At 41.8% G+C, this 16998-nt stretch overlaps 1 protein-coding gene across 1 annotated transcript in view; it reads left to right on the top strand.

The window, feature by feature from the left end:
• Nucleotides 1-16982: 16982 nt before the first annotated feature.
• The window catches only part of LOC143522700 (junctional adhesion molecule-like), an 8456-nt gene continuing 8440 nt past the window's right edge, over nucleotides 16983-16998 (top strand). Inside the window, exon 1 of the mRNA XM_077016456.1 lies at nucleotides 16983-16998. This exon is cut by the window's right edge and continues 551 nt beyond it. The gene's annotated coding sequence lies outside the window, so the exon portion shown is untranslated.

The raw sequence follows: 16998 nt of genomic DNA, 5'->3' as shown, positions 1-16998 counted from the left end.
AATAGCGCCACCTAGTGGCCAAATGTTTCAAAACTGCACAGCATGACACATAGTCCTGAGATATGCACAGTGGTGAGGTTTGATGTTGTTTGGCCAATGGTAAGTCTGTCAAATGGCCAATTAATTCAAATAAAAATTAATTGGCTCATGGCGGCCATGTTTTTTGAGTGATGATGTCATCATTGTGTGTCTTGATATCACTTGGGCCCCTGATGATGCCTGTAAAGTTTTGGCTTGATGTGACTAATGGTTTCTGAGATACAGTTTTTCCCATGTTATAGCGCCCCCTATTGGACAATCGTGGCCAGCTTTGACGTATGACCTCGTAGTCATGTGCCCTAACAACGGTTAAAATTTTATGAAGATCGGTCAAAGCGTTGCTGAGATATGGCTGTTTAAGTAAATTTGGCCACGCCTCGGAGCTATTGATTGACATGTGACAACCAGACTGTATGCAAATCTCAAAATGTTTTTAAGCAACTTTGATAATGAGATTCTCCTGAATATTTTGACACCAAGGTTGTGGTGATCCGATGAAAAACCAGGGACTAGTACAAAAAAGTAGGTTTTGCATATTATGCAAATTAGCAAAAAATCTAAGTAGGCGGAGCTTAATGGTTCTTGAGGCTTTTTTGTTTGGCTTGAGCCAAGGAATCCATCAGAAGTGGAATTTTGTTTCTAGGCCCTACGGTTTGGGAGATAAGGACCAAAACGCAAAATGGTGCGCTATAGCGCCACCATCAGGCCAATGTGGGTCCCTGTCTCTATTTCTCTCATTGCACACCTGCTGCACCTTGCTGGCAAGTTTGGTCTTTCTGGGCCTTACGGTCTAGGCTGCAGTATGCGTTTTACAGGGGGAAAAATAATAATAAATATAGCCGCAAGCGGCGATTGGCGGGTTCACACAAAAAAAGGCAAAAAAGCCCAAAGGGTCTTTTAGACCAACAAATTGGCCTCTTGGCCTCAATAGGCAAAAAGAAGCCCAATAGGTCCTTTAGATCCAAAAGTGAATAGAAGCTGTTTGAGTGGAAAAAATGCATAAGTAAATCAATGTGACAAAACATTCAATTCAACTGAGGCACTAAAGGCCCAAAAGGATCAAAATAATGTGTATTGGCAAAATGATTCAGATCACAGAACTAAATCACATGCTGAGATCAGCTTTGTGTGCGTTTGTGTGGTGTTTCATGTGAGCAATTGTTTTCAGTCAGTTTCGGTGTTTGGCCACTAGATGGAGCCCAAGTACTATCATACTGATATCTCATTAATCTCAGTAATGCAATGACATTTTGGTGAATTAAAAGGTTCATTTCTGGTCAGGCAGTGCACTTTTTGTTATGAGATGTAATTGCAATGTTATAGACCTCATTGATCTGAATCATACAAGCCCCATTACTTGTCTGCATTCTGCATAACAAGATTGCTGCGTGAGTTTTTATGATTTCTCAGGTTTTTGGGTACTGTAGCGCCTCCGACAGGCCAATTTGAACCAAACTTGGCCTACCTCACATGGACCTCAGTGTATAAAAGCCTTTCAAATTGGGAGTTGATCACTTACATGGTTTATGAGTTATAGCAATAAAGGTCATTTATGGCATGGCCAGAAGGATATAATGGAAAAATTGACCAATCACACAAATAAAAATGCAACATTTTTTCCATATTTAGTTAACTACAGTGTCTACAGATTATGCCTATGCCATTTTTGCCATCATTGGATCAAATTCCTAGGACTAGTTCTTAAAGAGCTATTTTCAAACAATTGATGAATGTGACAAAAGTATGCATTTTTTAATAGGACTTGTAATTGCAAAGTTGTCAGGTCTACTGCAAGGTATAAAAAGAAACAAGTTGCATGTTCCTAAGTGAAAATTTGGAGGAGTTATGCATGATTTTCACAAATAGCGCCACCTAGTGGCCAAATGTTTCAACACTGCACAGTATGACACATAGTCCTGATATATGCACAGTGATGAGGTTTCATGTTGATTGGCCAATGGTAAGTCTGTCAAATGGCCAATTAATTCAAATAAAAATTAATTGGCTCATGGCGGCCATGTTTTTTGAGTGATGAGGTCATCATTGTGTGCCTTGATACCACTTGTGCCCCTGATGATGCCTGTAAAGTTTGGGCTTGATGTGACTAATGGTTTCTGAGAAACAAATTTCCCCATGTTATAGCGCCCCCTATTGGACAATCGTGGCCAGCTTTGACCTGTGACCTCTGAGTCATGTGCCCTAACAACTGATAAATTTTCATAAAGATAGGTCAAAGCATTGCTGAGATATAGCTGCTGAAGTCAATTTGGCCACGCCTCAGAGCTATTGATTGACATGTGACAACCAGACTGTATACCAATGTCACAGTTTTGTTGATGTTCCTTGATAATGAGATTCTTGTGAATATTTTGACACCAAGATTGTGGTGATCAGATGAAAAACCAGGGACTAGTATAAAAAAGTAGGTTTTGCATATTATGCAAATTAGCAAAAAATCTAAGTAGGCGGAGCTTAATGGTTCTTGAGGCTTTTTTGTTTGGCTTGAGCCAAGGAATCCATCAGAAGTGGAATTTTGTTTCTAGGCCCTACGGTTTGGGAGATATGGACCAAAACGCAAAATGGTGCGCTATAGCGCCACCATCAGGCCAATGTGGGTCTCTGTGCTTAAGCACGGTCCCGCAAACAGACTACACCAGTCTGCCAAGTTTGGTCTCCCTGGGCCTTACGGTTTAGGCTGCAGTATGCGTTTTATGCGGAGAAAAATAATAATAATAATAAGAAAGAAGAAAAAACCTAACAATAACAATAGGTTTCCCACACTACGTGTGTGAACCCTAATAATAATAAGAAATATAGCCGCAAGCGGCAATTGGCGGGTTCACACACAAATAGGCTTCTTGGCCTCAATAGGCAGAGGCCCAAAAGGTCCTTTAGACCCTAAATGTGAAAAAGAAGCTGTTTGAGTGGAAAAAATGCACAAATAAATCAATGTGCAAAAAGAGGTTCAATTGGGGCACTAAAGGGCTAAAAGGATCAAAATAATGTGCATTGGCAAAATAATTCAGATCACAGAACTAAATCACATGCTGAGATCAGCTTTGTGTGTGTTTGTGTGGTATTTCATGTGAGCAATAGTTTTCAGTCAGAATATGGCCACTAGATGGAGGCCAAGTACTACCATACTGATATCTCATTAATGTCAGTAATGAAATAGGATATTTTGGTGAATTAAAAGGTTCGTTTCTGGTCAGGCTGTGTACTTTATGTAAAAAAAAAGATTCAGTTGAGGCACTAAAGGCCGAAAAGGATCAAAATAATGTGTATTGGCAAAATGATTCAGATCACAGAACTAAATCACATGCTGAGATCAGCTTTGTGTGTGTTTGTGTGGTGTTTCATGTGAGAAATAGTTTTCAGTTCGTTCCGATGTTTGGCCACTAGATGGAGCCCAAGTACTACCATACTGAAATCTCATTAATCTCAGTAATGCAATATGACATTTTGGTGAATTAAAAGGTTCATTTCTGGTCAGGCAGTGCACTTTTTGTTATAAGATGCAATTGCAATGTTATAGAACTTATTGATCTGGATCATACAAGACCAATTACTTGTCTGTATTCTGCATAACAAGATTGCAGCATGAGTTTTTATGTTTTCTTAGGTTTTTGGGTACTGTAGCGCCCTCGACCGGCCTATTTGAACCAAACTTGGCATACCTCACAAGGACTTCAGGATATAAAAGCCTTTCAAATTGGGAGTTGATTGCATACATGGTTTATGAGTTATAGCAATATAGGTCATATATGGCATGGCCACAATGATATAATGGGAAAATGGACCAATCAGAAAAATAAAAATCCAACATTTTTTTACTCAGTTTTTACCTACAGAGTCTACTGATTATGCTCATAGCAATTTTTCCATAATTGGATCAAATTCCTATGACTAGTTTGTAAATAGCTATTTTCAAACAATTGATGAATGTGACAAAAGTATGCATTTTTTAATAGGACTTGTAATTGCAAAGTTGTCAGGTCTACTGCAAGGAATAAAAAGAAACAAGTTGCATGTTCCTAAGTGAAAATTTGGAGGAGTTATGCATGATTTTCACAAATAGCGCCACCTAGTGGCCAAATGTTTTAAAACTGCACAGCATGACACATAGTCCTGAGATATGCACAGTGGTGAGGTTTCATGTTGTTTGGCCAATGGTAAGTCTGTCAAATGGCCAATTAATTCAAATAAAAATTTATTGGCTCATGGCGGCCATGTTTTTTTAGTGATGATGTCATCATTGTGTGTCTTGATATCACTTGGGCCCCTGATGATGCCTGTAAAGTTTTGGCTTGATGTGACTAATGGTTTCTGAGATACAGTTTTTCCCATGTTATAGCGCCCCCTATTGGACAATCGTGGCCAGCTTTGACCTATGACCTCGGAGTCATGTGCCCTAACAACTGTTAAAGTTTTATGAAGATCCGTCAAAGCGTTGCTGAGATATGGCTGTTTAAGTAAATTTGGCCACGCCTTGGAGCTATTGATTGACATGTGACAACCAGACTGTATGCAAATCTCAAAATGTTTTTAAGCGTCGTTGATAATGAGATTCTCCTGAATATTTTGACACCAAGGTTGTGGTGATCCGATGAAAAACCAGGGACTAGTACAAAAAAGTAGGTTTTGCATATTATGCAAATTAGCAAAAAATCTAAGTAGGCGGAGCTTAATGGTTCTTGAGGCTTTTTTGTTTGTCTGAAGCCAAGGAATGCACCTGAAGTGGAATTTTGTTTCTAGGCCATACGGTTTGGAAGATATGGACCAAAACGCAAAATGGTGCGCTATAGCGCCACCATCAGGCCAATGTGGGTCTCTGTGCTTTGGCACGGTCTCGCAAAGAGACTACACCATTCTGCCAAGTTTGGTGTCTCTGGGCCTTACGGTCTAGGCTGCAGTATGCGTTTTATGCGGAGAAAAATAATAATAATAATAATAATAATAAGAAAGAAAAAACCCGACAATTACAATAGGTTTCCCACACTACGTGTGTGAACCCTAAAAATCTCAGCAATTACAATAGGTTTCCCACACTACGTGTGTGAACCCTAATAATAAGAAAAATCTCAGCAATTACAATAGGTTTCCCACACTACGTGTGTGAACCCTAATAATAATAATCAGAACAATTACAATAGGGTTCCAGCACCGCTGGTGCTTGGACCCCTAATAATAATAATCAGAACAATTACAATAGGGTTCCAGCACCGCTGGTGCTTGGACCCCTAATAATAATAATAAATATAGCCGCAAGCGGCGATTGGCGGGTTCACACAAAAAAAGGCACAAAAGCCCAAAGGGTCTTTTAGACCAACAAGTGATATGAAGCTACTTCAGTCTAAAAAATGGACAGATAAAGTAATTTGCAAAAAATTATTCAACTGGGGCAATAAAGGCCCAAAAGATCAAAACAAAATGTCATGGCAAAATGATTCAGATCATAGAAGTTAATCAAATGCTGTGATTAGCTTTGTATGTGTGTGTTTGTGTGTTTTTTCATGTATGCAGTAAGGGCTTCTTAAGGCTTTTTTGGTTGGCTTGAGCAAAGGAATACAGCTGAAGTAGAATTTTGTTTCTAGGCCATACAGTGTGGAAGATATTAAACAAAATGATTCAGACCATACAACTAAATCAAATGCTGAGATTAGGTTAAAAGCACTGACACACTGACCCAGGGGCCTAGTCAAATAAATATACCTTTGGCTGAATTTGTCAGAAGTTGTGAACATAGCAGCAGGAGAGCTCTTGTTAATGCCCCACATGTAAACACCACTCTTTAACCCTTTTCATTTAGCTGACAAAATCTGTCACATGTGAATCTCAAACAAACCAAAGAGTGATGGCTTACTATACAATAAAATAACACAAATATTCTTATCTTTGCCTGTTCATGATGTTCTCATCCCTACTCTGACATGTTCTCACTGTTGTGCCCATAGTAGGGAGGCCACTAGGAATGTGTATCTAACAAGACTTTGATGATAAGTAAAGCATGCAGTTATATAGAGGTTGTGTGTGAAATGCGAATTACATATGTCTGTCCTCTCTTATGTCATTTCAGGATGTATAGAGGGCATGAGTTGAGAGTGTGGATGGAAAAATGAAGATAAATATCAGTTAGTGTGTTGGAAATGGCTAGAGAAATGTATATATGAAGCATATAGGAAGTCATGTGTGAGGGTGTGTGGAAAAAAGAAGCTAAATATCTGTATATTAGTCACTGGGTAATTGGTAGTAATGGCTAGAATTAGTGTGTATGTAAAACCTATAGGCCAGAGAGGCCTTTGTTTTTGTGAGTGCATGTGAAAGAGAGAGAGGGAGGAGGGAGAGCCCAAGGGTTGTAAAATGTTAGAAGGATGGGAGAGTGGAGGAGGGGGGCAGCGTGTGCGAGAATGGCACGTGCGTGTGGGCTGAGCAGCTCTCGTCTTCTCCCTGCACAGCTCAGTATGGAAAATGAAAATATTCACTGTAGAGCTGTTTGTGGATGGATTTGGCTCAAACTTGGCACAGAGCACCACAATGGTCATGTGAATGTGGATGTCAATTTTCATAACAATCAGACATACTATGGTGTAGTTATTGAACTGTGAATTTGATGTGTTACGATGGTAGCATTGTGATGCATATGAAAAATATTAATTTGTGAAAACCTTAGGATTTTCTCCCTAATCTTAGCATTTCAGAGTCTGCTGAGTATTACAAGGTGTGATTTAAAGGGGATGGAGTTAAAATGCTAGGACTAGTATGAAAATGACAAGTTATATATATTTGATAATAGTGAAAAAGTGGTACATTTTTGCAAAGCACATGTAATTAGAAAGTTGCTAGGAATTCTGCATACAATCATATGAGTGCAAGCATTTCTTGATAAGTGAAAATATGTAGGAGAAATTGTGGATTTTCTAGTATAGCGCCACCTAGTGGTGCAATTCCCTTCTAACATGAGTATGTCTTAGAGGGTGTGTACACGAACATACCATGTCAGTTTCATGTGTATGTACCTATGGTAAGTCTGCCAAATGGCCAATTAATTAAAATTAAAATTAATTGGCTTATGGCGGCCATGTTTTTTGAGTGATGAGGTCATCATTGTGTGCCTTGATACCACTTGGGCCCCTGATGACGTCTGTAAAGTTTGGGCTTGATGTGACTAATGGTTTCTGAGAAACAAATTTCCCCATGTTATAGCGCCCCCTATTGGACAATCGTGGCCAGCTTTGACCTGTGACCTCCGAGTCATGTGCCCTAACAACTGATAAATTTTCATGAAGATTGGTCAAAGCATTGCTGAGATATAGCTGCTGAAGTAAATTTAGCCACGCCTCAGAGCTATTGATTGACATGTGACAGTCAGTCTGTATACCAATGTCACAGTTTTGTTGATATTCATTGACAATGAGATTCTTGTGAATATTTTGACACCAAGATTGTGGTGATCAGATAAAAAACCAGGGACTAGTATAAAAAAATAGGTTTTGCATATTATGCAAATTAGCAAAAAATCTAAGTAGGCGGAGCTTAATGGTTGTATATGAATAGTCCTATTGAATTTTGCCAAGGAATCCATAAAAAGTGGAATTTTGTTTCTATGACTTACGGATTGGGAGATATGGACCAAACGACAAAATGGTGTGCTATAGCGCCACCATCAGGCCAATGTGGGTCTCTGTACTTGAGTCTGGTCCTTGGACCATACATTATCAATTTGCCAAGTTTGGTGTTTCTAGGCCTTACGGTCTAGGCTGCACAATGCGTTTTAGGTCAAAAAATGGGCAAAAGAATAATAATAATAAGAAGAAGAAAGAAAAATCCTAACAATTACAATAGGGTTCCCACACTATGTGTGTGAACCCTAATAATCAGAACAATTACAATAGGGTTCCAGCACCGCTGGTGCTTGGACCCCTAATAAAAAATCTCAGACAGAGAGCACAATCCTCCAATCGAAATCGCTCTTCAACGCTCTGCTCGGCGGAGGCGTTTATACTTGGGAGATCGATCGCAATATAATACTTGTGTCCATTTACACCTCCCCTCCGCTAACAATTTACACTCCCCCCCCCAACCCCCGGGTTAACGTTGTTGTTAACCTTGACATGTTAAAGTTGGCACTCCATGTCTCATAGGTTGCCGACCCCTGGTCTAGATGATCTAGACTTTTAACATGCTGAGTGTCCTTCTCTGTGATCTTTCAATGGTCTTTGTGCTGTGGCTTTTTCTGGAGAATCACACCTCACTGATGTTGTTACAGACTCTCATCAGACTCCGCCCTACTTCCCTGTTGCCATGGTCACTGTGATCTTCCTCCACATTATTGTGGCTGTGGTCTACTGCACCAAGAGAAACAAATCAGGTACAATCCTCATAAAGTGTTGTATCCATATTATTTTATCTCTGGTTTGGTTTCAGCATTCATGTGACCTGCCACAGTATCACTTCCTGGTTCAACTTACACTCTTTGTCCTCCACACTCTCTTTGGCAGAACCCACCAGAGTTCACTACAGCACTGCTGGACCAGATGTGGCTCTGCAGTAGAGAAGATAGACACCACCCCCACCCCACCTACACCCACCACCACTCCACCTACACACCTACACCCACCACCACTCCACCTACACACCTACACCCACCACCACTCTACCTACACACCTACACCCACCACCACTCCACCTACACACCTACACCCACCCCCACTCTACCTACACACCTACACCCACCACCACTCCACCTACACACCCACCACCACTCCACCTACACACCTACACCCACCACCACTCCACCTACACACCTACAACCACCCCCACTCCGCCTACTACCACCACCACTCCACCTACACACCTACACCCACCACCACTCCACCTACACCTACACCCACCACCACTCCACCTACAACCACCACCACTCCACCTACACACCTACACCCACCACCACTCTACCTACACCCACCACCACTCCACCTACACACCTACACCCACCACCACTCCACCTACACACCTACACCCACCACCACTCCACCTACAACCACCACCACTCCACCTACACACCTACACCCACCACCACTCTGTACTGGTGGGAACTACGTTACCCAGAATGCTGTGTGTAGGGGCTGGGTGGAATACTGGTTAATAAATGAAAATGTGCTTGAAGCGGGTGTACTGGTTGTGTCTCCATGATAGCTAAAGTAAGCTATATATGCATATCTATACATTGTGTCAGAAGTGAGCAGTTTAGCGAATGCCACGTACATTTGCTACTACATGTGTAAAGTGAGTGGACTCGAGGCTGTCGCTGTGAACGGAAAAGAAAAACCGAGAGTTACGGAGACAAAAGAAAAGGCGCGCGAAACTCGAGGGAGAGCAGTGCAGCTTAGCAAAAACGGCTGGCGTGTTTTTTTTTTTATTCTCAATGAATTTGACTCATAGCACAAAAAAATTTGAAGAAATGGCAGTTGCAGCAGTACAGATAACACACCCGGAGCCCTTCGACTTTTCCAACTCGAAGCGGTTTGAACGCTTTCGTCTAGCATCAGGACTGAGCACAAAACCAGAGGAATATCAGGTAAACTCTTTACTCTACGCTATGGGAGATGAAGCAGACGATATCCTAGCAGTACTGCCCCTCAGCGAGTCAGACAAGAGGAAATACGACACAGTTGTACAAGCATTTCAGCAACACTGTGTAGGGAAACATAGTGTTATATTTGAAAGAGCCCAGTTCAATCGCAGATGCCAAGAAGAGGGGGAAAGTGCAGAGGCATTTATCACAGCAGTACATAAGCTCGCAGAGCAGTGTAATTTTGGCGCGCTGAAAGAAGAGCTAATCAGGGATAGGCTTGTAGTGGGAATCAGAGACCACAGACTGTCCAAACTTCTGCAGCTAGATCCTGATTTAACTTTGAGCAAAGCGATACAAAAAGTCCGCCAAAATGAAACCGTGAAAAAACAGCAAGTGGTACTGCATGGCTATAAAAATTCAGAAGCAGCCAAAGGCATTAATGTAGATGCTATAAGAGGAAAAGCGGGAAACAAAAAGATTTTTCAAAACTCAAAGTATGAAAAACAAGGTAAACAGCATCAGTACCAAAGAGACTGTGGCAGGTGTGGTGCTGGAAAAAAGCACGCATGGAAAGATTGTCCTGCTAGAGAGGCTGAATGCCATAAATGTCACAAAAAAGGACACGTTTTTAGTACGAAGACTAGCAAAATAATGCCATATGTAGTTTGTTTTAGCACAGTCTTTTGTATTTAAAATATTGTTTCCAGCTTTATTTTAAGCATGCTTTCCTAAATTACTATTTAACAGGGTAGAAGAGAGGGTGGAGAGAGAGGAAATATGGAGAGACCTGAAATGAACTGATCAGGACTGGACTGATCTAAAGAAAGAACAGGTTTTGGCAAGTCAGAGCCGTACTGACCGTGGTGGATAACCTTCTCCTAAAGAGTGACAGATTAGTGATTCCAGTTCAACTACAGAAAGACATCCTTGAAAGGATTCATGAGGGACACCAGGGCATTTCTAAATGCCGAGCCAGAGCTCATCATTCTGTTTGGTGGCCAGGTCTGTCATCTGAAATTAGGCTGATGGTGGAAAACTGTGACATATGCATGCAACACAGCGGTGTGAGCCACTGTTATCTAGCTCAGTCCCAGCTCGCCCTTGGTGTAAAGTAGGCATGGACCTCTTCGAGCATGAAAAGAAGCACTATGTGCTCATTGTGGATTATTTCTCCAGATACATCGGAGTGGCAGAGCTCAAGACCACATCCTCAGAGGTCACAGTGCGAGCGATCAAGGATGCGTTTGCACGCCATGGCATCCCTGACGAGGTTGTTTCTGACAACGGACCGCAGTTTGTGTCAGACACCTTTAGACATTTTGCACGTGAGTTCAAATTCATACACACCACCAGTAGCCCACGTTATCCTCAAGCTAACGGGGAAGCAGAACGGGCAGTGCGCACCATCAAAGGACTGTGGAAAAAGGAGAGAGACTACAGCAAAGCACTGCTAGCGTACAGAGCAACGCCTTTAGAGCATGGCTTCTCTCCCTCCCAACTACTTATGGGGAGACGCTTGCGCACAACATTACCCCAACCTCCTAGAAATGTGTCCCCAGCGTGGCCTAATCTACAAGAGTTCCGCAAGAAGGATGAAGCAGTGCGAGAGCGACGGGCGAGTAACTACAACCGACGCCACGGCTCTCGCCCGCTTCCCAAGCTTCACATGGGGCAAAAGGTTTGGCTTGCTACAGAGCAGGTCCAAGGTTCTGTCATTGGACCAACTCATACTCCGAGATCTTACTGGGTTGACACTTCTCGAGGGATGTTGAGGCGAAACAGACGCCATCTACGTCCAACTGGATTTGTCACAAGGTCTGGAAGATTGTCTAGACCTCCTGTTAGACTGGACAAATGAACTGTTTTATTTTTTGTGGAAAAAAAAAATGGAGTATTGCTCATCTAAAAGGACGAGGTGTACTGGTGGGAACTACGTTACCCAGAATGCTGTGTGTAGGGGCTGGGGGGAATACTGGTTAATAAATGAAAATGTGCTTGAAGCGGTGTACTGGTTGTGTCTCCGTGATAGCTAAAGTAAGCTATATATGCATATCTATACACACTCCACCTACACACCTACACCCACCACTACTCCACCTACAACCACCACCACTCCACCTACACACCTACACCCACCCCCACCCCACCTACACCTACACCCACCACCACTCCACCTACACCCACCACCACTCCACCTACACACCTAAAACCACCACCATTGCACCAACAGACCTACAAACACCACCACTCCACCTACACGCCTACAACCACGACCACTCCACCTACACCCACCACCACTCCACCTACAACCACCACCACTATACCTACATGCACCACCACTCCACCTACATGCCTACAACCACCACCACTCCACCTACATCCACCATCACTCCACCTACACACATACACCCACCACCACCTGCACACCTTCCATGCAATAATCTCAAAACACAAATGCCATTATAAAACTCCTATGTGATGTTTTGAGAATCTTTACATCTGACAATCTGTGGACAAAACTCTGATCTCACCAGGACTGGATTGAAGAGTATTCCTTTACATTACCTTATCAGTGCTACATATTTAGAAAAATGAATTCAGAAACTACATTTATATGTGGAAGATGTCATAGTGTACAAATACCTTATGAAGATGCTGGGAGGAGAGGAAGTGTGTTTGAAGGTAGAAGAGTAGAATGAAGACCTGTGGTGTTATCATTCACTTAACATGGACTTAACAGATTTGATCTGTAATATTATACACCACTGTTACCATTATTACTCCATATTCTCCATCGTTTACAGGAGTTTAGTTAAATATCTCCATTAGTGCAGTTGGACACCTCTGTTAGTCCCGTTACACACCTCTGTTAGTCCAGTTACACACCTCTATTAGTCCCATTCATGGCTGGATTACTGACTGGGACAGTGGGGTCAGCGCCCAGGGGCCCTTGAGGTCAGGGGGGCCCTGGCCGAAAACTTTTTGCGATGCCTATCAACATTTATGGTACAATATATTTTTATTTCCGAGGGCCCTCCATTTTAAGGATCCTCTGACTATTAGGGACTTTGACCCCAGGGCCTCTTGGGGGCCCTAGCCATGCTTTTGGGCCCTAGCCATGCTTTTGGGGGCCCTAGCCATGCTTTTGGGCCCTAGCCATGCTTTGGAGGGTCCTAGTCATGCTTTTGTGCCCTAGCCATGCTTTTGGGGCCCCAAAAGGAAAATGGATGAGGCGTTGTGGCACTGCTCTGACTTCAACTTATGGCTATTAGGGGTCCTAGGAAAGAGGGGGGCATATTTTTAGAGGGCCCTGGTTATGAGAGCCCCTACCAGGGGGCCCTAGAGAAGAGCAGGGCATACCATTAGAGGGCCCTTGATCACGAGGGCCCCTGCTACGGGGCCCTTGACTTCCATAGAAGTCGTTTACCATGGCTCCTTGACTTTCTAGGGACCTACAAACTCAGGCCCTTACTTAATGCTTCTGAATTTGTATTGTTTCAAAATTATTATGTTCAATTTCTCTTAAGCGCAGAGACACAAATTAATTTAACAAGCAATTTGTCTGATGAATGCTATCTTTGACACTGACTAAATTGAGTGAATTTGGCCAAGGGTGTGATTTCACTTATGTGAAAACAACAAGCCATTTGACTAGTTTCATGTTTCCCCTTTAATAAACAACAGTAAAGAGACCAGTGGTCACTCTAGTTCTGAAGGAATGCATGAAAGGAAAAGTGCCTTTTCATACAACAGAACTGCAAGCTAATTTTACTGAGTAGCACAATTTTGGTTTGGTGACAGATGAAACAGCAAGTGGTTTTGTTGTAGTTGCTGTGGCTGCGTATGCGTGTAACCCTGATATTTAGTTTGAGGATTATTTATTGGAAAATATATTTTATTCAGCTTCTTATTCAATGACCATTCAATGACAGTTTGACATGACTTGACATGCTTCAAGGCAGTGTGAAGGGGTCTTGACAATAATTAAACTTGATTTAATATCATTAACACAGCATTTTTAATATACTCAAAACCTTTCCCCTGTCTCCCTCTCCATGCCCCCCCCTCTCTCTGTCTCTCTCTCTCTCTCTCACACACACACACACACACACACACACACACACACACACACACACACACACACACACACACACACACACACACACACGCTACCCCTCCCCCACCCTCTCACTCAGTGGTGAAAAATTGTTACATTGCCATAAATTCCCACGGGGGCTGAGCCAATCAGGTGTTGCGAGAACTTACAGGTGAATATGCAAGTTCTATATAAAACCCCCTGCCAGTATCAAAACTCCTCACATTCAGACAGTTCAGCTTGTGAACTTGCTCTGTGCTTTTACTACAACTTTTACCTTGCTATTACCAGATCAGCAACCAACAGCCTTTTTAAAGGCTCATTGACCTTTATACTGCAGTATATTATTTTATAATATATATATAAATATTTTTATATTATATTATACTATACTATATTGCATATATTCTGTTACATTCTTTTTATAGTCTTTTCAAATGCTTATATATTATATTACATTACATGATATAATATTACATTACTATATTTACTATTGTCACGTTACGGTCCCCGAACCCTTCCTTTGGGGTGTGTGTTAACGTTGTCTGCGTCTATTCGTCTGTGTCAGTGTATCTCCGTGGGTGCGGGTGTGTCTTGTAATTATCTGTCTCACCTGTGGCTCGTCTCATCATCACGTGGGGTTGATGTGGTCTGTCTATTTAATGTGCGTTCGCGTAGTGTCTTGTGCTCGTCGTTGTCTAAAGTCTGCACGTTGAGTGTATGTGCTTCAGTGTTCTCGTGCGCCATTGCGCAATATCTGTTGTTATTAAACGTAACGTTTGCTACGGGGATTCCGTGTCTCGTCCTTGGCTGCGCCCGAACGTTACAACTATATTAAACTTTGAAAGGTTCACAGCCTTTTTCAAGGCTAGTGTAACGTTGCTAACTAGCAGTGATGTCAGTAACGCGTTACTCTAATCTTACCACTTTTTTCTGTAACGAGTAATATAACGCGCTACTATTTCCAGTCCAGTAATCAGATTAAAGTTACTTACCCAAATAACTGTGCGTTACTATTTTTATTTTCCCTAGTAAAAATATATATTTTTGCTTTCTTCTTGGCTCAGTTCTACTTTTGCGTCTGACCGTAGCGCTCGACTCCGCACGCTGCGCGCGACCCTGTGAGAGCGCGAGCGCGTTTTACAAGTCATTTTTTGCAGTGTCCTCCCGTAACGATGTGTGGTAGTATAAAGAAACACCCCTCAAAAACAGGGGAAGGAACATTTACCTGAAGAATTTTAATGTTGCACTGTGTTCCACGTTTGAAAAGTGCTGGAATTTTGACTAACGTCGCCTACTTTAAAATGCTTGAAATTGTAATGGTATTTCGTTTCACAAGCTGTCTGACTGAACTGGGGTGGGTTTCCCGAAACGTTCGTAGCGCTAAGTACTTCTTAACCTCGTACGTTTCATACGAGGTTACGAAGTACTTGGCGCTACGAACGTTTCGGGAAACCCACCCCAGTTCGCTTGTATTACGTTTACAAATAAATTTACAAATAATACCGCGCAGCTACACAAACGTAATGTCAGGAGATACTGTAGCTACACGGCGAGTCTCGGCCTTTAAGTGACGATGGGGGGGGGGGGGGGGGGGGGTATGGGGGCGACTGCGCGCGCCAGGGTTGCGTTATCAATAAAGTTTCCCTCCTCGGGATTTTTGGATTAAGCAGTTTCTGCCTCGGTTACCGAACCTGCTTCAATACATTGTTACTGTTAATAATGCACTTCCAATAAAGTGAGTATTGAAAAAAAATATTTTGCTGCTGAATGTAACTACTAAAGTAACTTGTAATCTAACGTAGTTACTTTTAAAATCAAGTAATATGTAACGTAACTTTTAAAAGTTACTTTTAAAAGGAGTAATCAGTAATCAGTAATCGGATTATTTTCTCAAGGTAACTTAGCCATCACTGCTAACTAGCAACTCACAGCTTTTTAAAAAGTTTATTGTTATTTGCATATTACATTATTGATAATAGTAGAAGTGTAAGCTTTATAATAGTAAAAAAAAAAGTGCGCGTGTGAAAAAAAATAAATAAAATTGCGCGTGTGAGCATGCATGTGTGAAAAATAAAAAATGTGTATGAAAAAAAAGTGCGCGTATAAAAAAATAAATAAAATTGCACGTGTGCAATCCTTAATCCGTCCTTGGTCCCATTACACACCTGTTAGTGCAGTTACACACCACTATTAGTCCCTTTACACACCTCTGTTAGTCCCGTTGCACACCTCTATTAGTCTAGTTACACACCTCTATTAGTGCAGTTAAATATCTCTAGTTATTTGCTACTGGAATGATTATTACTCTTATCATTGTATGACCCTACTGTACAGTGTTTTCCTTCAGTGTTCTAGGACACTGGCATGTGGTTCTCAGTCACTGGCACTCAGGATTCTTTTGGTTGTGTCAGTGACGTCAGTGACTCTTACCACATCTGACTGTACGTCTCTCTCATTGCAAAGTCCTCTTACACTGAGATTAATATTACACATTTTTATATTATTTTTACATAAATATTACACTATGTGCACTCATAATTAATCTGCATTAAAAAGAATGGCAAGTTCATGTTTTGCACATTTTTGAACGTGCGTGTGCATTTGTGTGTGTGTGTGTGTGTGTGTGTGTGTGTGTGTGTGTGTGTGTGTGTGTGTGTGTGTGCGCGTGTGTGTTTAGCTCGGTTTCCTTCCTGTTATGGTCCTTCTGACCCTCGCTGTGCTGCACTGGAACATGCGTCTTCTGGACTTTTAGGACAACACTGGACATAATGCTCAGAGTCCAACATTCATGAGAAATGTCAGTATTATATTTTGTTTTATTAATATTAATAACAATATCAGTGTCAGTGCTAGCATATTAGACATATGAGGTCGAAATGTCACTTATTATACAGTATGTACATAATGGCCTATTTAATTTTTATGATTTTGAAGCCAAAGTTTCATCAAGATCTCAAAGCAGTTTGTGAATATCTCACCCAGGGTAACAGCTCTGGTCTGAGAGCTCAGGGTGCCCATTGTGGTTAGTTCTCACAGTTCAGAGCAGTGGATATCTACCACAGTAGAGGTTAAAGACCATTTTAGACCTGAAGTGGGAACTTCCGTAACGGGCACAGGACAGGAGACACAATTGCAGAGCGAGATCCGTTTGATTAACTATACATGGAAAAATCCTCTCGGATGAGCAAACGAATGACAAACAACCAACCGACAAACTAGTCCTGGACTTACAAACATGACGGGGCATGATTACTGAACAACGAACAAAAATCCCCACAGAGACTGACTA

The sequence above is a fragment of the Brachyhypopomus gauderio genome, chromosome 9, assembly GCF_052324685.1.
Source record: "Brachyhypopomus gauderio isolate BG-103 chromosome 9, BGAUD_0.2, whole genome shotgun sequence".
NCBI classification, from domain to species: domain Eukaryota; kingdom Metazoa; phylum Chordata; class Actinopteri; order Gymnotiformes; family Hypopomidae; genus Brachyhypopomus; species Brachyhypopomus gauderio.
Note: the sequence above shows the minus strand (reverse complement) of the source record. Positions and strands in the feature narration are given on the sequence as shown.